The 24,741-nt window shown below is 52.9% G+C and overlaps 1 protein-coding gene across 5 annotated transcripts in view; it reads left to right on the top strand.

Moving 5' to 3' along the window:
* The window catches only part of SNX29 (sorting nexin 29), a 476,556-nt gene that overhangs the window by 286,330 nt on the left and 165,485 nt on the right, over positions 1–24,741 (top strand). The window lies entirely within an intron of this gene.

The following is a 24,741-nucleotide window of genomic DNA, read 5'->3' as shown; positions in this document are numbered from 1 at the left end:
AGTATGTCCCAGAAAACGGAATCTGCCGAGATGCTCGTAAGGGGAGATGGACTGTTGCTTGCCGACTTTTTCTGTGGGGAATGACTTCAGTTGCAGCGGGAGAGGCCAGTGGGACCCGCAGCAGCACTTCCCATAATGATGTCCCGTGCAAGCGTGGTTTCTGTGGGCATCTCTGTGTTTCTGTTTGGCTGTCATCTTACATGGGCTGGGTCGTAGGTCATAGATCCCAGAGAGCCTAGGACTACAGGCAGGGCTGGGGCGCAGTGAGAAGCTGCTTCTAGACATGGAGAAGAGTCTGTAATTTTACTTGAAACTGTCATTGTGTGGAGTAGGAGAACACACTTCATCCGTCAAAAACGGCTCTATGCGGTCGTGTTCAGTAGTAGCTAATGCTCCTGGTATTTGTCCTGTATGCCCAGCACCATGCTAGGTATCGTACCCCGGTTGCATCCATTCCTTCCTAGGGCCCCATAGAATGGGGACTGCCATGATCCAGGTTTTACTAGTGAGGATGTCAGGGCCCAGCGAGGGTCGGTTCTGCACAAGCTCATACAGCCTGCTGCTGGCAGGAACGAGGTTTAACCCCAGGGTCGGACCTGTGCTTCCACCTTCTCCTGCCTCCAGAGGAGCGGGAAATCTCCAAGAACACCACACCATAGTTCTGGGTCTGTGTATGTAACAGTGGTCAAGACACTTTGTCTTCGTTGGACCATTAAATCCCAAGAAAAACCAGTTGGCGTTTCGGAAGGTAGAAAAGCAATACTTAGATTTCAGATCAGGTCAGTGAGACCATCACCAGAGACCCAGAGCCACTGACTGTTCCTAGCAAAGGCAGCAGAAGGTTGAGATTACTGAATGTTGCCATCTTGCAGCTTTCAGGGAGAACGTTTTGGTTTGGAACTCAGTGTCACACAGGTCGGGGCAAGCTACTCAAAGCAGAGTCTCTGCTCAGTGTCCCATGATGGTGTGGAAGCCATAAAAAAATTTGACTGCAGAGCTGTTCATGGCAGGACTTTAAAACACACACACACACGCACATGCACACACACACACACACACGCATGCACGCACGCACACGCACACAAAACTTGCAGCGGGGGACTAAAGCTCTGTTCGCACTCTCCTGTATCTGTCTTGACGCCATTCAGATGGGCTTGGGCACGTCCCCTTGGCTGCTCCCGGTGTTGTGTTTCCCGTTCCTAACTGGAAAGTGATGGGGATGCTGTGTTCTCTGTCCAGGTCTTGCGTTAGAACTGATGACCTTTTACTTCTTGGGTCTTTGAAAGGGTGGCAAGTGAGCAACCCTTGCTTCTCCCATTCTAGAGCTGGAAGACCAAGGTATAAGGAGGCTCCGTGTCCTGCAGCCATTCTGAGGCTGGCGCTAGAGGAAGCCATAGGAGGCAAAGGGGCTGAACATTAATGGAATACGGCTCCAGCCAGGGTCTTGAGAATTGTTTTCTCGGCTTTCCCTTCTATTTCCTCTTCTTCTTCCTCTTCCTCCCCACTTCCTTCCTGCAAGCATTGGGGGAGGGATGGGAGAGGGGGAGAACTGTAAGCAGGCTCCACACCCAGGGCAGAGCGTGACACAGGGCTTGATTTCCCAACCCTGATTACCTGAGCTGAGATGAAGAGTCGGACCCTTTCCCGACTGAGCCAGCCGGCCTCCCCAACCAGGTGTTGCCTTCTTGACTGCTCCCTGCTGCCTAGGGTAGTTGGCTGTTGTGCGGACAGGAGCGGAGTCCGTGACACTGAGTGTAGGTGATGTTAGCTGTTCAGGGTCAGCTAGCAGGTGATGGAGCTGGGAGGCAGATCTAGATTTTCTTGCCTCTGTGAGTCCTGTTCGTGGTGCAGGGCCACATTGTCCCTAAAGCTATTCAACGGAGATCTTTCAAGGGACCCACCGAGGGTCTACTTTTCCCAAGGCATCAGTTTGACTCTGGGCTTTCACGGCAGTCCTGGAAAGGCAGCTGCAGATGAGGCCCGGCCCAGCAGCTCATAGGTGGTCACGAAGGACCACATCCTCCCCCCTGCCCCTTGAGCTCCCACGTGTGCATCTCCGTCTCCGTTTTTGCACCCCCTCGCCAGCTCGGGAGCTCGCAGCCTCCGGTCATACCCCCACGAGGAGGCAAAGCCAACCTCTCCTTCCAGAAGCCTCTGCAGGCGTCTCCCCGCCCCCTCTTGTACACGCTGATGCTGCCGTTCCCAAACCAGTCACTTGGGGTGGAGGGGCATCGATCCTGCCAAAGGCCTGTGGTGTGAAATGGGAGAGGGACCCTTTCATTTGATAATTTATAAGAGCCCGTTGTCACCTGTGTTATAGAACTATTTCCCTCACATCTGTCATTTGCCTGTCGCGTGGCTGGCTGTATAATTTGCAGGGCCCAGCGCAGAATAAAATGCTGATCTTTGTTGAAAAAACAGGATGAAACTGTCTTCGTCTCTTCCACAGTCTCTCACTTGTCCTGTCAGGGTGTTTTAAAAAATTTTTATTTGCTCTTGGATGTCATGTTCCCTTGGGTATAGGGATAGTCGCCGGCCAAGTATGTCCCCTCGCAGGCACCAGGAGCCCGGGGCGTTGGCTTGACCTGTGCGGGCACGTGCATGCCCAGGCCCTGGTCAAGAGAGGATCGTGGAAACACTTCCTCGGTGGGTACAGGGAGGCAGGCAGCTGAGAGCCTGTGCGTTCTCTGTCCTTTGCCCATCAAACCTCACTTAGAAAGCACTGGCTCAAAGGTAACGTTATGAAGGATTTCAAGATGGTGAACATGGAGTGTTCAGCCCCAGTGGCAAGGCCACCCCTTCGGGGCACAGGTCTCTGTGACCACACTGGTCACACACCCGTGAAGCTGGCCCTGGACTGTTGGCTTTGTGTATCTGGTCATTTCCATGCAAAGCTAAATATAGTCACCGTTCATTTTATTTTATTTTATTTTTTTATTATTTTTTTTTAAGAATTTTTTTCTTTTTTTAGATTTTATTTATTTATTTGACAGACAGAGATCACAAGTAGGCAGAGAGGCAGGCAGAGAGAGAGAGAGGTGGAAGCAGGCCCCCTGCCAAGCAGAGAACCCGATGCGGGCCTCCATCCCAGGACCCTGGGATCACGACCTGAGCCGAAGGCAGAGGCTTTAACCCACTGAGCCACCCAGGCGCCCCGGTCACCTTTCATTTTAGTTTCTGGATTTTGCAAAGGCAACTCGAAGCTTCTGTTGTAAGGAGGAGTCTGGGCAGGGCAGTAAGTAGCAGAGTCCACTGCAAGGAGATTGCTTTGGAAGGTCAGAGCTATGTGTGTGTGTGTGTGCGAGCGCGTGGTATTGTCAGAGAAGGGGTGAGACACAAGCATGTTGGCTCTTGCCACCGTACTAGCTCAGACATGCCTGTTTCAGGTGAATGTCGTCCCCTCAAAGGCTTGGTCTTTGCACAGTGAGTATTTTCTTCGACTACAGCTGCTCTTTCTACTTGAGACTCTCCATCCTTTCAGGGGAGAGAGGCTCCTACCTCCCTTTGCAACTGAGCAGGTAGACAGCCAGCCCGGCCCCGCACATTCCCAGGCTCCTGAAACCCCTTCCCTTCAGGCAGGGCCCCGATGGGAAGTGAAGAACAGTGAGTCCCATCCCCCCCCCCGCCCCCCTGCTCAGCCCGGCCCAGCACCCAGGTGAGAGCTGCTGCAGCCACATCCCCGCCCCCAGTCTCTCCTTGGGATGATTCCTTTTGGCTGTACTGAAGGCAGTGGAAGTTTGTGTTAATGCTCCTGGCAGAGCAGCGAGTTGTTTTTAAAGAGCTGTTTTGTTGTTAATTTCCGGCTCAATTTACAGAGCAACGTATGCGTCATTCTAGTCTGTCAGGACTGAAATCCCATGCCCACTCCTTCCCAGGAATGAATGGCTCAGAGACACGGGACATCTGCAGAGCTGTCCTGACTTTTCAGACTAACTTGACCGAGGCAGTCATTTGGTGGTCGGGGTAGTGTGGCGAGAGGAGCCCTGCTTTGGGAATCAGATGGACCTGGCTTTGTATCTGAGCAGCAGGGTGGCCTTTGGCCAGTTCCGGCAGCAAAGCAGGGGCTCCATTTGCTCATCTGTAAAGTGAGGGGCAGTAAGGACTGCCTGATGGCCAGAGGGTGAGGTGAGCCAGCTCCTGAAGACCTGCGTGTTACCCGCAGCGTCTGCCGGTCCCTCTGACTCACCATGTACAAATGTCCTCTGCAGCATGTGCGGCCCCCCAAGGAGGGGGGTGCCAGCAGACAGTGTCCCAGTGTGACTGATATCACGGAACCCTAACACTGGAGGGAGTGGGATGCAGAGACCTCCTGCTCCGGCCCGACTCGTGTGGAAATTCTGTTGATGCTGTAGTTTTCTTCTCACAGACACTGAGCGCCTTTGCCAGATGTGGGTGTGTGTGCCCTTGGGCCCAGGAGCACACGGGATGGACTTGGTCCTGCCCTTGTGGAGCTTATGTTCTGGCAAAGGGACCAGATGAAAAAGCTGTCAGTGAAGAAGCTTGTGTAGACCTATGAGTTGTGGTTACTGTGTTTTAGGGGGAAAAAAAGCCTGCTAACTGTGGTTGGTTTTTTTTTTTTTTTAAGATTTTATTTATTTATTTGACAGACATCACAAGTAGGCAGAGAGGCAGGTAGAGAGAGAGGAGGAAGCAGGCTCCCCGCTGAGCAGAGAGCCCGATGTGGGTCTCGATCCCAGGACCCTGGGATCATGACCTGAGCCGAAGGCAGAGTTATAACCCACTGAGCCACCCAGGTGCCCCAAATGTGGGGTTTAAAACAACGTTGTGGATATTTGCAGCAAAATTTGCCATCCCAGTTGTGGATGTGCTGGTCTGTCAGTGCTGTGTCACAGGCCGGCTCTGCTCTGGGTCTTAGGTCTGCACTGGTTGGGGGCCGTGGACAGCCCCTGGCTCCTTGTCACCAGGTGTCTCCTGAGGACGGCCCACACATGGCATCGGCCTCCCCACCACGCCCGCCGAGGGAGCCAGTGAGAAGCAGAGATGAGGGACCGAGGGGGCGTCTGTCTCTTCTCAACCTGGTGTCTCAGTGTTTTTGCCGCTTGGTTCAGCTATAGTCACGGGGTTGGGCCCACACTAAGGGGAAGGGATTTTGCGCAGGCAGGAGATGAACAAAGGTGGGTGCTGGGAGGAGGCTCTGTGAGCAGGGTGGTCAGGGAACAGCATCCTGAGAAGGCGACAGAGCTGAGCTTCCGGTGAGGGGAAGCAAGAAAAAGGAGGGCCGACAGCAGGGCTCCTCGGAGGGGCTGGGAGACTTGCACCAGGGCGGAGGGAGTTTAAAACCAAAAGTGTGAAATTAGGCTGAAGGGGTTGGCGGGGACCAGTCTTTGCTTGTTGAGATCTTGTACTCAATGGGGAGCTTGTGACCTTCTAGAACGGCCTGTCCTGTTGAGGGTTAAATGTCAACGTCAGGAGTTCTGCTGGGACCGGTCGTCTGGCCCTGGCCCCCAGTCCCTGGTCCCGGTGGCCTGGACTTGAGCCGTGAAACTTCTGGACACAGCAGGCCACCACCGTGTGGTACAGTGGGCTGGGCATCATGGCATTCCTCCTGAGGTCAGCGTCATGGCCTCCCTGAGCTCGGGGAGCTCACAGGGCTGGGAAGAAGGGCCCCGGCTCAAGGCAGAGGTAGTAGTGCGCCCACCCCGAGGCCCCCTGCCGCTCAAGGCAGAGGTGGTAGTGCGCCCACCCCGAGGCCCCCTGCCGCTCAAGGCAGAGGTGGTAGTGCGCCCACCCCGAGGCCACCTGCCTCCGAGCCTGCTTCCTTTCTGCTGGCCACGTACCTTCTTTCACTTTTCCAAAGACTGGGGCCAGAAAGCGTCACTGGTGTCCATATAAAACATCCCCAAAGAAGGTGCTGGAACCTGGGAAGCAGGCATAGAGGCGGGCTTAACCTTTCTGTGGAAGAATGTTAGAGACACGGGATGTGCTGAGGTTTGAAGGGACTAAGGATGGCTGTTGGATGGGTGTGTAGAGGCTTCTGGAGCAACGTGCCCTGAAGGCATCTGGCGGGTGGGGTGCCGAGGGAGAGCCAGTATGTGAAAGGAGTGAACCGTGACCTCAGAAAAGCCGTGCACCGGCCACTGGTACAGAGGGTGATGGAGCCAGACGTGGTTTGTACCTGTGCAGGCCCAGGTCCATGATCTGGGGTTGGGGGGCAGTTTGCTCAGCTGTGGGGGATGCCTCAGAGGTGATGTCGTATTTGGAAGTTCAAGTCACGTCTGTTGGAAAGCTTTCCTTGAGCTTCAGAACTGGCCTTTCTTAGTGTGTGCCCTTGGGGAAGCCAGCAGCCAGGGACTGGTGACCCCTGTGGTGTTTTCTTCTTCCTTCCTCACTCCTGCCAGATGTGTGTTTGCTGTATCACAGGAATTCCCTGGAGCCTTCTGTGAGCAGTTGGATTCTTCACACTCAGCGAGCGGGCATCAGTGCCGTCTTTTCGGGTGGGACCTGAGGCCCGGAAGCTCAGTCAGCCTGTCCCAACCCACAGTGGGCATCTCATTGTGGAGGTGCGCCCACCCCGAGGCCCCCTGCCTCCGAGCCTGCTTCCTTTCTGCTGGCCACGTACCTTCTTTCACTTTTCCAAAGACTGGGGCCAGAAAGCGTCACTGGTGTCCGTATAAAACATCCCCAAAGAAGGTGCTGGAACCTGGGAAGCAGGCATAGAGGCGGGCTTAACTTTTCTGTGGAAGAATGTCCTGTGAGCAGATAGGAATGAGGGCAGGCATTTCCTTCACTTCTAGATGGTTCCATTCTCTGGGCTGTTTCACCCACCAATCCCTTTGTTGGTGATTTCTGAGCATGAACTGTGTCAGGCACCACGATCTGTCCCAGAGATCCAACAGCAAACAAGACCAGGGACCTTGCCTCAACCACACCACCTCCGGTCTGGCATGAGACCACAGTGCACAAGAAGGATTAAGGTTGTAGGCTCAGTGCTGCAACCAAGGACAGTGGAGTAGAGCCACCATCTGCGTTCCCACTGGTGATTTAGTGAGCTGAACTGACATTCGGCGAGCCAGAAAGGACCCAGGAGCCCCAGCACCATTAGTGGGCACAGTGTGAGCTGGGCCAGCCAGGGAGTCTGGCCATGGCCTGAGGCTCGTGGTTCTCGTCACTTGGGAGACCCCCCCCCTCCTGTGCCCCTGACTGAGGGGTCTGTCTTGGTCTGTTCAGGCGGTTGGAGCAGTAGCACTGTGTGGGCAGCGGACACCGGAGGCTGGAAGGTTCCAGATCTGGTGTCCAGCAGATCCATGTCTCAGTGAGGGCCTACCTTTTGCTTTGCAGATGGCTGTCTTCTTCCTGTATCCTCATAAGGTGGAGAGAGCGAGCACGTGTTCTGGTATTCTCTTAGAAGGGCATTGCTGTGGTCTGAATGTTTGTGTCCCCACCACATCCATATGTTGAAAACCTTGTGCCCGAGGTGATGGTATTAGAAGTGGGGCTTACGGAGGATGGTGGGGTCATCAGGACAGAGTCCTCAGGAGTGGGGTTAGCATCTCAGTAAAGGAAGCCCTGGTGCCTTCCCCCATGTGAGCACAGAACTGTAACCTCGTATAGGGCTGTCACCAGAGCCTGACCATGCTGTCACCCTGCTCTGGGACTTCCAGTCTCTGGAACAGTTGAGAAAAACATTTATTTCTGATAGTTGACCTAAATTTTGTTAGAGCAGCCTGAGGAGACCAAGATAGGCACGAATCCCGTTCACAGGGGCTCCACCCTGGTGAGCTGACCACCTCCCGAAGGCCCCGTCTCATAAATGCATCATGTTGTGGGTAGACTTGAATCTATGAATCTTGACCAGGGGACACATTCACTCCGCACACTAACTTGTATCACGGCCAGAGGTTCTGGGTGCAGATCGCTCACTGTGGAAGTAAATCTGGGGCTCTAATGTTTGCTTTTCTAACACATGAACATTTAATACAACATTTAAAAAATGCTTGGAGGTGATTTCTCTTCCTCTCTCCCCATGTTCTCCATATACTTACTGAGCACTTACTGTGTCTGAGCCCATCTGGGTCACTGGGGTTATGGCAGTGGACATAAGACCGAAATCGCTGCCCTCCTGTTGCTTACTTCTTGTGGGCATGAAGTGAGTGTGAAGCAAAGTAGTCAGCTGGTAGGAAAGGTTATGCTGAAGTCAGAACAAGGTTGGGGAGCCTTGTGGGTAGGGAGAAATAGTTTGTACAGCGTGGACATGCAATTTCATACTGACACTAGCCAGGAATAAAGAAAGACCTGTGGGTGGGGGAGAGGGTGAGCCATGTGTGGTCCGTCATCTGGGGGAGGAGAGTCCTGTGCAAAGGACACAGCAAGTGCAAAGGCCCTTGTGTTTAAAGAACAGAAAGGAGGCAAGTGTAAGGCTGGTGGCGGTGTTGAGGGCCATGGTAGGGGGCAAGGGCAGAGAGGAAGGGGTTGGTCACGGTGGGCTTCCTGGTCATGGGCTATGACTCTGAGTGACAAGGGAGCCGCTAGTGGATTTTGAGCAGGGACAGGGCAGCTGCACTGGATGCTCTGTTGAACACAGGTGGATGGTGGGCAGGGCAGAAGGCAGTGAGCCGTCCTGGGGACTCTCGCAGGAGCCCGGGGGGAGACTGCTTGGTGGGTTGGGCCAGCGTGCTGGTGGGAAACAGTGAGAGGGCGCTCGGGTTCTAGACTCACTGTGGGAGGAGGGCCATTGGATTTTGCTTTGGGATGCATGCGGGGCTGTGAGAGAAGGAAGGTCTGGGACGATTCCGGAGTTTCTGGCCCAAGCACATGGAAGGCAGTGACTTGTCGTCTGGTGTAAGGGGGACAGCTACAAGGGGAGGAAAATCAAGTTTGGTTTTCAGGCCGTTTACCTTGACGTAAATGAGTGAGCAGTTGAATATGTGCGTCTGGGTTCCCAGAAGGAGATAGACATTTATTGGTTCTCCACGTACACATGATGTTTAAAAAGACAGGACTGGCTGAGGGCACGTAAAGAGGTTTTAAATCTCCCTGTCTGAGCAGAAGGCTTGCAAGCATGTCTTCACCCATGCACCAGATGTTGAGCGGAGAGGTCGATAGCCCCTCTCAGTCAGGTGGTGAGGGGCGGCCTGGCTCCTGGAGGGCCCCTGGGACCTGGCCTTCCCCAGCCGGCAGCTACCGTGTTCAGCATCTTCCCTAGCTATCCCGGCTCTGGCCCCATCCGGTCCCGTCCAGTCCTGGGAATGAAAGCACCAAGTGAGCCTGCGGAGTTAGCCCTGGAGCTGACACAGAGTGGAAGTTTCGGAGGGGGTGGGGGATGCTGAGTAACTGCTGAGTCACGCTTCCCTGTCCGCCCTCGGCTGTGTCAAGTGGGACAGGCTGCATCCTAGAGCCAAAGTCTCCTTTCCCCATAGCGCTTCTCCTGGTGCCGGTGAGGCTCCTGCCCTTGGAGAACCTCCAGTCCGTCGCGTGATGAGTTTTTCTTCTTGGCATAGTCAGAACGCCACGCACACGTGCCCGAGGTATTTGTAGGCACTGAGTCACGGTGAGGGTCGGAGGTGGATGAGTTGTTCGGGCCAGACATTGCCTTTTTTATGTGCCAATGGCAAGGCTCTGTTTCCTTTGAGAAGAAGAGTGTTGGTGTGCAGGCTGCGTCCTTAACCGGGTTGGAGGTTCACGTGAGGCCAGGGGTTGCAGGGAAGGAGGGGTGCCCTCTTCAGAAGCTGGCTTGGAAATCCTAAAGCTGTTGCGTCATTTCCGGAATGGGGCCAGCCGTGGAGCCATCCTGCGTTGGCTGCCTGCCTGCTGTGATATGTTCCTAATAACGACACTCTGTTTTTACACCGTCGTTATGTATCAGGTGCTATGCCTTGGGCCTCACGTTCTGTTTACAGCTCTGGATAATCAGTATCATTGGCATCCCATTGGACAGATGGAAAAACCAAGGCTCAGAGAGGCCATGTAATTTGTGTAGGGTCTCACGGTATGAGGACTGACTGAACCCCCAGCCCATGTTGTACCCCCATGGCTTCTTTCTGAATAAAGGACATTGTCCTAAACCTCTCGATTTACCCAGTGGCAGGGTCTGGGAGATGGGACTGTATCTAAGTCTTTGTACCCCAGACCCTCACCTTACACATGGGAGGCCCACGTGTGTGGCCCAAGACCATGCAGCATTTCCCAGGGGAGAATTCGTGATGCTGTCGTGATGCCTAGCGAATCCCCTTAAGTAGGAAGATACTGTGGTTGGAGGGATGGCGCCTTTCCCCAACGTGATTCTCAGGCTAGGTCCTAGGACTGTAGGCAGAAAGGAGGAACGTGCCGTCATCACTGTTTGGAGATGAATGGTAGTGAATTTCTTGTAATGGCGTTTAAGCAGAGACTAGACATTACTTGGTGACTCTGGGAGTCAGGACTCTAACAGGCAGAAAGCCCAGTACAAACTGGGTTTTAACAGAAGGTGAAGTCTTGCGGTTCATGGAAACCTTAGGTGCCCACCCAGGGGTTCATCTGACCTTGGACCAGGCAGTGTCCAGTCAAATGATCAAATGTGGGTGTGCTCTTCTTCTCTTGCTTGTCTTTGTTTTCTTCTCTATGGTGTTTGCACTCACGCAGGCTCACTCGCTCGCTCTCATTTGGTTTCTGGCACGTCCAGCTTACAACCCGTGAGCCTAGCAATTCTGATGATGAGCTTTTTTTTTTTTTTCCATTATCTATCTCTAAGATTCTTAGAATTGAGCCTCCCACTATCCCTGAAGCAATCACCGTGGGCAAGGGAGTGATACTTACTGATGGGTACTGTTGGGGCAAATGCTGACTGGGACCAGGGGTGTATGGTCAGCTGCCCAAAGCTACTTGAGCTCACAGCGGAAGAAGGGTAGTTTTCCAAGAAAACACAGGGTTCCGTTGGCTGAAGAAGAAGGGAGTGGATTCTGGGTAGAGAAAACCAGGGACCATTTCAACATGAGGGCCTCTGGCAAGAGGTCTTCGAGCATTAAATGCGGAATATTGGAGATGATCGCTTTTGAAAGAACTTTTTAATCTAAGATGTAATGATCAGCTTGATTTCTTAGCCAGAAAGTGTTTGCTGCTGCTGCTGCTGCTGCTGCTGCTTTTCTGTGTCACCTCCGTGTCCTTCTCCTTTTCTGGGATCACTATGAGGAACAGAGTCTGGCAGCCGGGAGACCTGCTCATTGCCTCCGATATGCAGTCAGGACCCTGCAGGATCCCGCTGGGAGCTGGATCTCTTGTTTGTAGCTCCATTCCCCATGACAGGGCACAGACACACTGTCTCGTGGTCAGTAAGTGCTTGTAACCGTGGGCCCTGGGAGGCAAGCTCGTGGGCAACAGATTTGGGGGCAGTCTTTTCACTGCTGTGTCCCCAGTGTCTAAGACAGTGCTTGGCACCTAGTAGATGCTCTGTAAGCACAGAGCATCTGTGGGAGGCAGAGTGGGAAGAGCATCATTTGAAACTGGACAGATCTGGGTTTGAATCTGGAGTTTTGGTGGACGTGATCTTGGATCCACCTGATAATGAGTGACGACAGGGGGACATGGCAGCTGCTGTCATCCCAGGTTCCTGGTGCCCAAGAGATGAGAGGCTTGATGCCCCCGCACAGTTGGGAGGGCCCAGAAGGGGTTATCTCCCCACAGCCCCTCTCCCTCCTCGAGGAAGGAATGTGTCTCAGAGTGTGATTTTAGGTGACCCTGACTGTGTGGGCCCTTGAGGGCCAGGGATCCTCCAGTAAAGAGTGTTGCTGAATCTCCCATTCCATAGCTGTTTGTGGGGAATATCTTTCTTGCCCTCCGTTAAAGGAACCCGTGCCCTCTCCCCATCTGTGTCCACATCCCTGTACAGCTCTGCCTGTAGTCTCCATAAGCCTCCGTTTCCTTACCTAGAAGACGAGACCGTGTCTCAAAGAGAGGTGAGTATTGCAGTGGAGGGATGTTGGTAATGGGCCTTGGACCGTGGAGCATGAGACGTGTCCAGCCTGCGGTTCCAGTGCTCAGTGGAGCCCACGGAGGACCTGCATTGCGTTCAGGGCCCCCCTGACAGTATGTGAGACAGTGATGGAAAACACTTGCTGGGCCCGTGAAGCAGACACAACAGAGACCTTGGGGAGGGGAGATGTGTGTTCAAACTGTGGCCTCACCACTTGATTTGTATGGCCTTGAACACGTGGTTGAACTTGTCTGAGTCTAGTTTCCTCTTTGATGAACGGGGAATGTGATCGCTCCTTCCCATGGATTTGGTAAGACAGCCTGTCCCAAACTTCTCCAGGCTCTGTGCCATTCTGCAGACTTCCAGGCCCTTGGTGAGAAAGACCAGGAGATACAGGGTTGTTTCGCTGAAGGATGGTATATGTCAGGATGGGCTTGGCTCTACTGCACTGACCAGCACCCCCAGTCCCAGTGGGGTAACACAGTGAAAGTTGTTTCCCATGCTGTGTGTCCGGCATGAGCTGCCCAGGGCCAAGGGTGGGAGTGGCCTCCGGCCAGTAGTCACTCGAGAACCTGGGCCGACCTGTTATGCAGGCACCTCAGGGAGAACGTGGCCTTGGAGCTTAGTGTGGTGGGGGCAGAGACAGCTGCAGGAGCCCAGGGCAGAGCCCCTTGCTGAGACTCGGGAGTGACATCTGTCACTTCTGCCTGGCGCCCACTGGCCAAAGCAGCCAGGTGCCTGTGCCCTGCTGAGCACAGGGAACAGGAGACACGAGGGATCAGAAGGGTGAGTGCTCCTGTCTCGGCCACAAGGACTCCTTTGTCTCTGTGTCGTTCCCATGTCAGGGCCAGCGCAGCTGTGGGCTTGTGACTTCAGTCCACGACCAGACCCGTGCTTTCTGCCAGGAGGGAGAGATATTGGAGTCCTTAGCCTCTCCTCGCCCCCAGCTGCATAGGTGTGCTGAACACATGAACTCCCTTTTACTTCTGCCAGATTTGGGGGACGTGGGCGTGCTCTCACTGGGTGACTGATTGCTTGAGTCCTAGAAGGCAGAGGGAAGTCGCATTTGATGACCCCTCTGTAGGGGTTGATTGTGGGGAACCGCTGTGCTACTGTTGCATTTATCCTCACTAAATCTGTCGTGGGGCTGCAGTGACCCAGAGGAAAAGTTACGTCCTTGGCCCTCTGTGCGAGGAAGAGGAGAGAGTGATGTGTGCACCGCGCTGCCGCGGGCCGGACTGTGTTCTTGGTGCAGGCCCACAGTGTCCTGGTGGCATGGCACCGTGCCCCTTGCAGGAAAGAGAGTTCAGCTTCAGCAGTGGGACTTAGAAATGTTCAGCACTGGGGAGAAATGATAGCTGCTTCTGTTCGCCTAGTGTGGCCCCAGGATCAGACCCAGTCTGTCTGCCTCTAAATTGCATGCTTTCTGTTGGTTTGTTTTCTAAACCATTCTACCCTGTTTTTGTATCCTGATGACCCTGGGACCTCAAGAAATGTTACCAGTACACACATTTTCGTGTGTGACCAGGAGCTACAAGAGTCAGAATCCTAGTTGGGGCACTGGCGATTGAGCCCTCATTGTGTAGGAGCTCCGGTCCTAGTGGCCCTGGGACATAAGTGCTTTTTGGTCAGCATTTTAATGATGCAGAAGTTGAGGCCCAGAGAAGCTGAGTGACTTGTCCAAGGTCACCTGGCAAGTCACTGGCAGATGGGGTTCCCCATCCTGGATGTCCAGCTCCAAGTACATCCTCCAAACCACTATTCCACACTGCCTCCTTCAACGTGAGCCTGACCTTCCTTCCATACAGGTGTCTGTGTCCCCAGCTCACTGCTCGGCAGGGCAATGGTTACCCGAAGGGGGCCCCTCTTGTTTGAGGCGAGTGCTGTGCGGTATGAGAAAGGGACTCTCTGGGGAGAAAAACATTTTTTTGATGCTCATAAAATGTAATGTTTTTCATTTACTGTCTTTGTTTTGAAACTTGGGCATAATATATTGAGCCATGTCTGAAATATTCAGGAGGTCTCTGTATTCCTTCTGATGGAGCATGATTAAGAATGCATGCTGGTCTCCCTTCCCTTCTAGAAGACATTGGAATATGACAAAGAGCCATATAATTTCAGAATTTACATCTTTATATGAAATTCTGTGCTTTCCAGCACTGCACAATAAATGTAAAAGCAACACTCCAGGGTGAAATAATTTCTGAAGAAACCTCTGGAATGGGGAGCGGGTGTTGGGTACGGGGTATTCTATAGCTTCCTGGGTCTGGCGACCAGTTCTGTGGAATAAGAAGCAGCTGTCCCCTGGTGAGCACCTCCGCGTGCCACCGTGGGTGCTCTGAAGTCTGTTCCTGTCCTGCTAGGTTGTCCTAGCAGCCCTGCGTGCTCTGTGACAGATGGCCACTCCGCAGCTGAGGAGACCGAGTGCAGGGTGCAGGGGCTTGGCGGTGGGGCCTGGGTTTTACCTGGTTTTCCTGCCTTCTGCTCCCTACCTCCTCCCACCCTACAAGCTTCAGCTTGGCGGAACTTCTGGAATGCTCCGCTGGGCCCGGGCTGAGTCGGGCCTCCCCTCCTTGTTCCCGCTGCACCACTGGCCACACTGTGTGGGGACTGTCGGAGTCCGAGTCCCGCGGAGACAGGGAGCTCCCTGAGGGTCCCTGCTGATGCTCAGCACCCAGGACAGCACCTGGCACACCCACGAAGGGCCAGAGATGCAAATGGAGGGACGCACACCGGACCTCAGGAGGATCTTTGTAGAACACTGACCCCGGAGCTGCGAGAGAGTGTACGTACCCCGTGGTAGTGAGGAGCACCGGCTCTGAGCTCGGATCCCAAGTTCTCTGTTGGTCGGTCTTGACGAGCACTTAGCCCCTGTAAGCGTCCGGGTGCTCACCGGTTCTGGGGACGGTAGCTGCCATGCGGAATCCCCCCGCGCGGGGGTTTTATCCTTTTGGTGGGCCGCTGTATCTGCAGTGCTGAGTTACAGGCCTTGGGGGAGGGTAGATGCGCCGCGGAAACCTGTCGAATGGATGAGTCCGAGCGTTCTCAGCTCCAGCAGAGGGGTTTTCAAAGAAGGGACTGTGCTGTGTCTGGGCTTCCCGTGCTCCCCGCGCATGAGCCGGTGATGGTGGGTAATGCTGAGAACTGGGTTGGCGCAGAGCACGTGCCCGGTAGATGCTCCCTCCTCCTGACGAGGGCTTCCCCTTCTCCTCCTCCACTGCCTTCCCTGCACTCCCTGCGGGCTGGGGAAGCTTTCTGTGCTGGGAGGTGGGTGAGGCCACCGTCCCGCTGCCTTCCCACTCTGCGATCCTCGGAATCAATAGTCTCCGTGAGCCAGCCTATACTAGTGATGCTTTTGAAAGGAGAGGCCAGCAAAGCTTTCTAAAGTAATTCGTGACCCATTTTCACAAGCTCAGCCAAACACAGTGTGTTGTACTCGTAATGGGTTATAATTACAACCATTGTGTGACGCCCGGTAAACTGCATTATCTCCCGTGTTAGCAGAAGGGAGACTTTGTCCTCCCCGCTACCATTGACCCTCCTGTAACTGATCCGGCAAAGAAAAGCCCGGAAGTGTCAGGTTTTGTTGCTGACCTTGGCAGGGATAGCAAGTAAGATATGTGGAGATGGGTGAGATCCTGTGCTTGGTTCCAGGACTGTGAACTGTGTGGGAGACAGCCTTGTCTGCTGGGTGCACGAAGGCTGGCCATGGCATGGCCACACCACCTTCTGCGGGAGCTCTGTGTAACGAAAAGAATGTGGTTCTGTGTGTTAGCTATCGCAATAACCTCTCGGTGATTGTGGGCAAGAATTCTAGATTCTTCGGCTCTCATCTTCCTCCCCTGTGAAATGGGAACAACGGTAGCACCTGGCAGAATGTGTAAGGCCACTATGTACAGTTGTGCAGGTTGTTCACTGCATAAGACTCACTGTCCAGTAAGAGCTGTATCCAATCCATGCCCCACTCACTGAGCTTAGGCCCTGTGAGGCTGTAACTACCCAGACTGCACACCTTTTGCACAAATAATCATTTGTGCAAAAGATCCTCTATCTGTGGCCCTGCAGATGTTTGATCTTTATTAAGTGTTCAGAAAACAGCAGCTGCTGTAGCTACTGCTGATTCATCCTTTATGGAGACGATGTATGAATGGATCACAGGAGCTGGGGAGGGTGGTAGACTGAGATTGGAGTTAAGCTTTGAAGGGTAGATGGAGTTTTAGGAGGTGTGTGCGGGGAGGGAGTTGGAGGAGGAGCCCATAGTCCCATTTGGTCGGTGTCAGTCTTTCCCTTGAAATGTTTCCTCCCCTCCCCTTCCCACCTCATCCCTCCTTCTACCTCACCCCACCTTCCATTGCTTGAATCCTATGTCAGGGAAATGAACGGGAGGCCGCTGAACGCTCTTAGTAAATTTTGGGTTCTGGAGAAATTTCAGTGTAGACCAAAATGGTGTTCTATCTCTCCCTGTGCCCATTCCAGGTCCTGCCCCCCCGCTCCTCTCCAGCACCAGTCCTTCTGTGTGCTAGCCCTCCTCTGCCCCCTCCTCCGTGTCATCTTGAGGTCACTTGCAGATGTAGTGTCACTGTGTTTGTCAACGCCGTTGACAGGTGTCAGGCTGAACAGCGTGTGATCTGGGTTGGGGCGTTGAGGGGGAGCTGTGGGAGTATCAGCTTGGGAGTGGGGTGGAGAGCAAGACAGGCAGTGGGGCTGTCGGGTTTGTCCAGGTGGGAGATGGGGATGCTTCTGACCCGAGGCTCGGCTCGCCGGTTGGAGGAGAGGGAGCGGACCTGAGAGAGGTCAGCTCTGTACATGGTCCAGGGCCGGGGGCACGGATGCTTCTGTTGGCGCCTGGTTCACAGCACACAACGCCTGTGACGGTGTGGAGTTCTTCGTGCGCGTGGTGCTCTGAGCTAAGCATGTCTTACATCTGAACTCCCTTCGATCTCATAGAAGCCCTGTGAGATGTATACTGTTAGCAACCTTATTTTATGGATGAGAAACTGAGGCCTGGAGAGGTAAGAGCGATTTGGCTGTAGCCTCTGCTAGGAAGGGGGTGGCGGGCTCCTGACCCCAGGCACACACGTGGACACCGCGCCGGGCGGTCTCCCTGCAGAGGCTCCAGCAGGAGGGGGACAGGTGACGGGACCTGCTGGGCAGCCTCACAGCTGCCTCACGCCTGTGTTGCTCTCGTGTGAACGTGTCTTTCACAGACGGCTGGAGCTCAGGGTTTTGTTTCGCTCTTTCCTTTTTTTTTCTTCTCTTGTCATTGCTCATTTGTCTCAACCGCTGGGAAGGTGTTGGGTGCACCTTGATAATCACGCTTCCTGTATACCCTGCCTTTGCTCTTTAAGGGCCATTAGCAAAGGCAGGAGAGGAAAGGTGTTATTTAGGCTGTTCACGGCTGCTGCTCGGCGTGACCTTTCTGCACGGCTTTGTCGCGTGTATTCTCCGAAAGGTCACGTGTCAGGAGAACCGAGGACCAGCACTGGGGACTGGGAGCCAGCAGCTCCGTGCTGGGGCTGTCACAGTTACCGGAACATCTGTTTCTCAGAGGCATCCCATTATTAATTGAGCTGTTGTTTGTTCTGGGTGTTTCTTCCCCCCATTAAATCGTAATCCCAGCCAAATGTTTGCAAGTGTTACTTCTCTCAAGCTCGGCAGTTCGGAACACAGGGGCGCTACAGAGGCGATTAAGGGAGGCTCTTTCAAGTTGAACTTATCAGCAGGGTTGCCTTACACGCCTCTACTTATCTCCGAGCCCACAAAGCCCTATCTCCGTGGCACCTGAAGATGGGTCTTTCTCAGGCTTTGGCTGAGCGTGTCACTTGACAGCTTTATGATGTGATGTAGAAGGGGACAAGCCCTGTGTTCGCAGAGCTGCTGCCTCATCAGGGGTGGGGAGGGTCGTGGGGAGCCTGAGCAGCTCCTGGGCTCAGCACCCCCCCCCCCACCCCACTCCATCCTCTGCCCAGCAGGATCACAGCAAAAGCTGCCTGGAAGGAAGGAGGAAACTGGAGAGGCTCGGAAGACAGGAGGCTCAGGGTCATGAGCTTTGGGGTTACTGACCCCCCCACCCCTCCTGGGGTTACTGACCCCCCCCACCCCTCCTTATAGACTTTGGACAATTGCTTGCCCTTTCTGAACCTTGGTGTCGTCTTCTGTGAAATGGGCATAGAGCTGTACTTCCCAGATTGTAGTATGTGGAAATGAGGCGAGGTCCTGGAACGCCGCCTGATCCTAGAAAGGGCTTGTCGTGGTTACTGAAGGGTTGTTCACCAGGGTCGGCCCTGGGGAGCTCCCGAACTCTTTCTTTGCTCCTGATGACGCACCTGAACGATGAGGGACAGTGTCCTTATTTGACAAAGAAGATAGTATGAATCAGAGATGTGAAAATACCTACTCACGGTCACACAGCATGGAGTAGACGGATCCTGGATTGGGCCTCCAGACCCCTTGTTTTTCTGTACCCTGTCCTGATTATGACTGTCCTGAAGTAATACCTGACAGTTCCTTGGGATGTCTTCATATTGAAATTGTCACCTAGAAACTGGTTTCCAAAATGTCTTCACATGAAACAAAAACCACTTTGTAGAAGGCCCCTTCTGGTGCCTGCATACTGCCAGAATGTTCTCTGGGCTTTTCTCCTTTGGACCCTGAATGCCACAGTAGGGCCTGCCTTAGCAGAGGTTCTTGCTTGTTCTGGGGACTGAAGGTGGGTGTCTGTACAAACAGCCTGGGGCTGGGCCTGTGGAGGCTCTGAGGGCCATGGGAGCAGTCGGAGCCCAGACGGCTGTATTCCACTGCCCACTGGTGGCAGCCGCCCCCTGTAGGGTTGACAGGACCTTTTCGTCCGTGTGTCTCTGCTCACATGCATGCACACCTGTGTACCTGCAGTGTTGCCCTGTCCTCAGGGGTGTGTGCACCTGTGTGTGTGACTGTCGCTTTCCTGGCGTGTGTGTACGTTACTGTGTGCACCAGTGTATGGGTGACCGTGCATTGTCCTGGGGGTGGGGGAGGGAGTGTGCTGGTGTTCCTCGCCTGGGGCAGTGCTGAGTCCTTGAGCCTAGGTTGGTCAGCCCTGGCAGGCCCCGTGCCGTTGAGACAGCGGCTCAGCATCCTGGTGGTGGTGGGTGGAGAGGCCTGGTAGAGAGTCGGAAACATGGCCTCGGAACTTTGACTCTTGCTTGCAGTGTGGCCTGGGGAAGGTGCTTCTTAGCCTTTCTGGGCCTCCGTTCCCTCAGCTGTGATATGAGGCAAAGGAAGAGCATTCACCTGCTGGGGAGCCTCAGTAGGGCTTCCTGGGGAGAGTGGGGAGCAGCCCTGGGGCAGAGGAAGTACCGTTGTTCTCTTCCTCTCCGAGCCTAGGCTTCCTCTCACTCCGAGCGGTCCCAGTATTTCCCTTGCTGGGTGATTTATCCAACACCCGAGGGGTTGAGTGATGGAAAGAGTATGGGGTTTGGAGCCAGGAAAACCGGGATCAGATCTCAGCTGTCACTCATGAACTCTGTGGCCTGAGACTTCCTCAGCCCCCGAACCTCACCTTCCTCCCCTGGGAGATGGGCAGGGTCAGGAACCATAGGACAGGGTCAGCCTACCAGGGTCAGAGAGGGCCATGGCCGTGAGAACTTTTCCAGGACTTCTGAGACCTGTGTGTCCTGGGCTGGGGGTGGATACTCAGTATTTTACTTACTTTTCCTAATTGTCTTAGTTTTCCAGTCCAGATTGACACTATACAAGAACACGATGTACATCCATCCAAAGGAAGGACAGATATTGATAGCATCGGTGCTATCTCGCTTTTTAAAAATTCTCTCAAGTCTTAAAACAATCCTATTTTGGCTTTCTTTTTTCATCATCATTCGTCACTGTTTCTGATAATTACCCTAAGACGTTGTTTCAAATACAGCATCTGTGTTGTAGATGGATGCCTTTCAAACTACCTGCGATGAAGAGCTGGGTTTTTTAAAACATTTAAAACATTTAAAAACATTTCCATGTCATTGCAGACTGACATGTACAATTAAAAAAAAAATCTACAAAAACCATGGAACTCGTGGATTTCATAGCAGTATGAAATTGTGGTAAATGTTTGTAGATATTTACTGTCAACTCCTGTTCGTCCTTTGTCCCAGATTGGTAGCTCCGCCCACTGTCTGCATCTTGGCACGCCCGCCCCCCCTTAGCCTGGCTGCAGATGGGCCGCACCGTTCCAAGCGCCCCGCCGCACGGCTGCTGTCTGTTGTCAGCCCGTGGCTTGAGGTAGTTTGTCTCTGGCTTGTAGCTTTGTTCATCTCAGTGAGAAGTTGGAAGCAGACAGCTGACAAGTGGAGAAGCTTCTGTGACATCACTGTTTTGCAAACTTGCAAAACCCAAATAACTTTTCCATAACTTGGGGACTAGCCTACCTACATGTCATAGCTTAGCATGTGCAATGCTTCCCCTTGGTCTGTTCAGGTGACTCCCAGATCTAAGTGAATCGTGGCCAGTGGGTCTTTTAAAAGCATTTCTTTGGATTCCCTGCCCCACTGAGTCAGCTTTTGAGAGTGAGGACCGGAAATCTGTATTTTTCGAAAGCCCTCCAAGTGGCCAATGATGAGCTCCTTTGGGGAGCCACTGGTCCACACTGCACTACTTGCCTTCGCTCTGTGGGGTACACTCATCTCCTTAACCCCCGAAGGGCTCAGCTTGCTCCCGTAGCCCAGGATGGCGTGCAGAGAGCACAGACCGTGGCCATCGCACCCCGCCACTTCCTGACTCCCATACCTCAGTCTCACAACCCGGCGCCTCGGAGCCCCAAGGCTCATCCTTAGGGAGACAGGCCCAGCCTGCGGGAGGGATACGAGTGAGGGTCCTGTGAGTGGACGGATAGAATCCCGGGAATAAAGGGCTGGAGCGCAGTTGGTGCCCGGAAGTGGATTAAGAAAGATGGGCACTGACAGGGTCTTAGTCTTTCCCTGGTGCCGTGTCCTCATCACGGGAAGAGGTTCTCCACTCCTCCCTGCAGCTTACGTATGTGACACCAAAGAGCAGCCTCTGCATTTTATAAGGCTTAACGATGCCGAGACCTCGGCGTGAATGTTCTCGCGTGATTTGGGGTATGTGACCAGCAGGACCTCACTTGCCGTTAGAATTTGGGGCTTGTCTTGGTCTAGTTAATCAGGGAAGTGTCTAATTAGGTAGCTGAGGGAGGGAGTAGCATGATTTGCTTGAATGTGATTAGATAGAACGTTCCGATATCAAAGGAAATGCTAGAGGCTTTTTTTTTTTTTTTAATTTATAATTCTTTCGTGATTTGGCAGGTAATTATGATAATTCCTGGGATTTTCACAGACTTAAAAGCCTTTTTCACAGCCACATTATTTTTGGAAATCGTCTTCTCTGATGCTCCAGCTGGAATGGATTGCTCAGTCTTCTGAACTTCCAAAGCTTTCGTCTTCCAAAGCCCAACTCAAATGTCACCTTCCCGATGACGCTTTCCCTCATCGCTTATGCCAGGGATTCCAAGTCTATGTCCTCCATGGGCCAGGTCTCTGATCACCTGGGAGTGGCTGCCTGAGCGTATCTTTGAGGAAGGAGTGCGGCAAGCGACTAGTGATGTCTGCCACGGGCCAGAGGTGGGAGAGAGGGGGGTGAGTCCGATCAATTTTTCTGATCCCATGTGGCTGAGCATTTAGGTGCGTTCCAGCCATTTGGAGCTAAACCAGTGCTTTGGGCACGGATGCAAGTGGAGGGGCTGGGTAATTCCGCAACAGAGATTTGCCAAGTCACAGGGGAGTGATTTTAAAAGTTTGATCGATGTTGCCAAACAGCCTGTGACTTAGAAGGGTCAGAGGTCTACTGTCTTCTCTCCAAACTCAGAAAGTGACTGAGAAGCACCAGGGTCATGAGCTGTGCACTTGGAGAGGCTGCCTCTCCCAAGGGCCCTGGGCATCATGCGAGGGGCTGGGGGCCGGGGCTGGGGGGAGCTGCCAAGGCTGAGGGGAGAAGTGAGGGACTCTGAGTATTCTGTCTGGGGGAAGCCTTCCGTGATGTCCTCTCTCAGTAAGCTCTAAGTTTGATCTCTAGGAGCTGAACCCCATGATTTGCCTGCCCTGCTCCCCCACCCCCAACCAGGCCTGGCACATGGTTAGCAACTCTCTTGGTGACATTTCCTCACTGGGGGACAATGAGTCTGTCTCCACAGCAGAGTTATTTGGTAGGCACCTGTGGCCCCTTTCCATCTGGCTGCTATAGACATCCCTGTCCTCTACTCCCCTTTGATGTGACCGCCCACCCTGTACACCCAGCTCTCCTTCACCGAGCACTTGTCACACCCAGACACAGTGCCCAGCCAGTCAGGTGCGGCCGCTCATGTTGGGCGCACAGTGGCCCCGTGCCCCAGGTAGGGTTTTGAATCTCTTTTTTGTAGGTGAATGGCTCTAGGCTCTCCAAGGTTGAGAGACTGGTGCCAGAGCATGCTTTGAGTGATCGAGTGCAGGCCTATCTTGCACCAGAATCTGAGCCCTTAACTGCCTGTCTCAGCTGCTCCCCTACCCCAGCCCCGGCAACCTCTGGGCCTTTGCACCTGCAGTTTCCTCTGCTGGATATGCCTTTCTCTCCCCCATCTCAGGGTGACCTCCTAGAGCTCACCACGTTTGTGGGACATAGAAGACCTGTGACTGAGTGACTTTACATGCGGGGGCAGGGGGCAGGTGATGAGGTCAGAGGTGGGTGATCACGAGGGTGTTTGGGTTTTACTTATCCTTAGGACAGTGGGAAGCAGTGAAGGTTTTAAACAGCAGGTGATGATACCAGATGTTGCTTTGGGAAGATCACTTCATCTGCTTGGCCGAGAATGGACTGAAGGGTAGGTAGTGTCTGTCTGTGCCATTCTCTGCGACTCTCTGTGGCTGCTGAAAACAAAGACTGGTCAGGCGAGACCTGTAAGTACCCCCAGAGCCTAGCAGAATCTCCAGCCAGCAGTGGTGGTGCTGCCTGCCTTTGTTTCTATAATCTCTACTTCCTTTTCTGAGGCTCTCAGAGTCTTGAATCCATTTCTGGTTACACTAGACTTGGGAGGAGTTATTCAAGGAACAGTAAGCTCAGCATGGTTTATGTAAGATCAAAGCTGTTGGTCTCAATGGCTGTCTGTAGGGGTATCTAATCTAGAAACTCAGTTTCAGAGCCTCGCTGAGTAACAATGAATATCGCAGTTTTAATGGTTACTTGGAATTATTTCATCAATTTATCTCCTCCCTTCCATTGGATCCCCAGCCCAGCCCCCTATTTTCCAGCGAAAGGAAAGCTTTGTCGGACATGGTCAAGTCACTCTTTGGCTGCAAAAGAGAACCAGGGTTTTGACAGCTCATGATAAATACCATTGCAGGCTGGGATGTTTCGATGTTTTATGCATTTATGGAAAATCGTTTTAACACTCTGGCTTCCGCTGCAAAACAAAGAAAAACAAAAACAAAGCAAACCGTTAGCTTTGCTTTGGAAATGCCGGTGGCATTTGTTGAAAGCTCTGTCTCATGGGGGTCCAGTAGCAGACATTCAGCACTAATACTGGCAGCGGTGTGTTTCCTGCTTGCCGTGTGGTAAAAGGATTCTCTGCCCCGGGAGGCTCATGGCGGATTTGGGTGGTTTCTGTGTGAAGGATCCGCATGGGCCTTATTAGGAATATTGTACTTGCTTGCAAAAGACCCGAAGAAGATCGTCTTAAGCTTTTCCAATACAAAAGGAATAACACAACTGGGAAATATTAATTTGAGGTCTGTACCAAAAGCTGGTAAAAAACTCAGTGACTTATTCTGCCGTTGTTAATTGCACGGTACTTGGAAGATCTTCTGTTTTGGTCTCACTTAGCATTTCACATGGGTTTGAAAGAGGTGGGCAGCAGGGGGGTGGGGGGCTGCCACGAACAGGGTGGAGATTCACAGAGCAAGCTGAAGGAAGCCTCAGGATGTGATTGGGAGCCCCGTGCATTTTATGCTGATAGTACCAAAGCTGCCTTTAGTTTCAGGTGAAGAATTTTCACTCCTTAAAGGGCCCCAGTGGTTCTACCCACTGATAAATGGAAGAGTGTTCATTATCTGCAAACTAAAAAGTAAGGAAAAGTAGAAAAAATGCCAAGAAAATCTGTCCCTTGACTATTGTTAATATCTTGTGTATTTCCTTTTATGCCTTTTACCTTGTATATAACATATCAAAAAAAAAAAAAAAAGGAGCCCCCCCCCTTTACTCCTCCTGAGGCCCCAAGACTTAGGTTAATGATCCTTTCTTTTCCCACAAAACGTCTCCTTATACCCCTTCTTAATTCTGACATTATGTTTTAGATTTCATATGTAGTCCTTATTATAAGGCGTCTGATACTAGGTTTGTCTTAAATAGAATATAAAGGAGAGGTGGTCTCTTGGGAAAAGCAGCGGGGACAGGGCTGGGGAGACTCTCTTGACCTCTAAATTCTTGAGGGATTCTCTTTAAGATGGTAGCAAGATTCTTGCAAGGTTCCTGAAGAGCATGGCAAGATGACATCTCGCATCTCTCCAAAATGTTTAAATAAATTGTAGTCGAATTCGATCTTAAGCCACAACAAGATCACTCATGTAATCAGAGAAATTACTCTGTTTTGCCCATATAGGGTATCATTGGTCTTTCCGTAAGTTGATAGGTGGAAAGACTTGGGGTCCATTTTGTACATCAGTGATAGACTGCTTTATGCCAGCCTCTTCTTATTCCATTCGGATGAGCCAAAAGTATTGAATAAATGTGCCCAAATTCGAGAGCTTACGGCAGGCCCGAGCGGGCTGCACGTGGGCAAGGTGTAAGGGGTAGAATTGTGACGTCTGGCCCGGTGGTCG

The sequence above is a fragment of the Mustela putorius genome, unplaced genomic scaffold, assembly GCF_011764305.1.
Source record: "Mustela putorius furo isolate JIRA1106 unplaced genomic scaffold, ASM1176430v1.1 tig00004007_pilon_pilon_pilon, whole genome shotgun sequence".
NCBI classification, from domain to species: domain Eukaryota; kingdom Metazoa; phylum Chordata; class Mammalia; order Carnivora; family Mustelidae; genus Mustela; species Mustela putorius.
The sequence above is the reverse complement of the archived record's forward strand: the minus strand, read 5'-3'. Positions and strand labels throughout refer to the sequence as shown.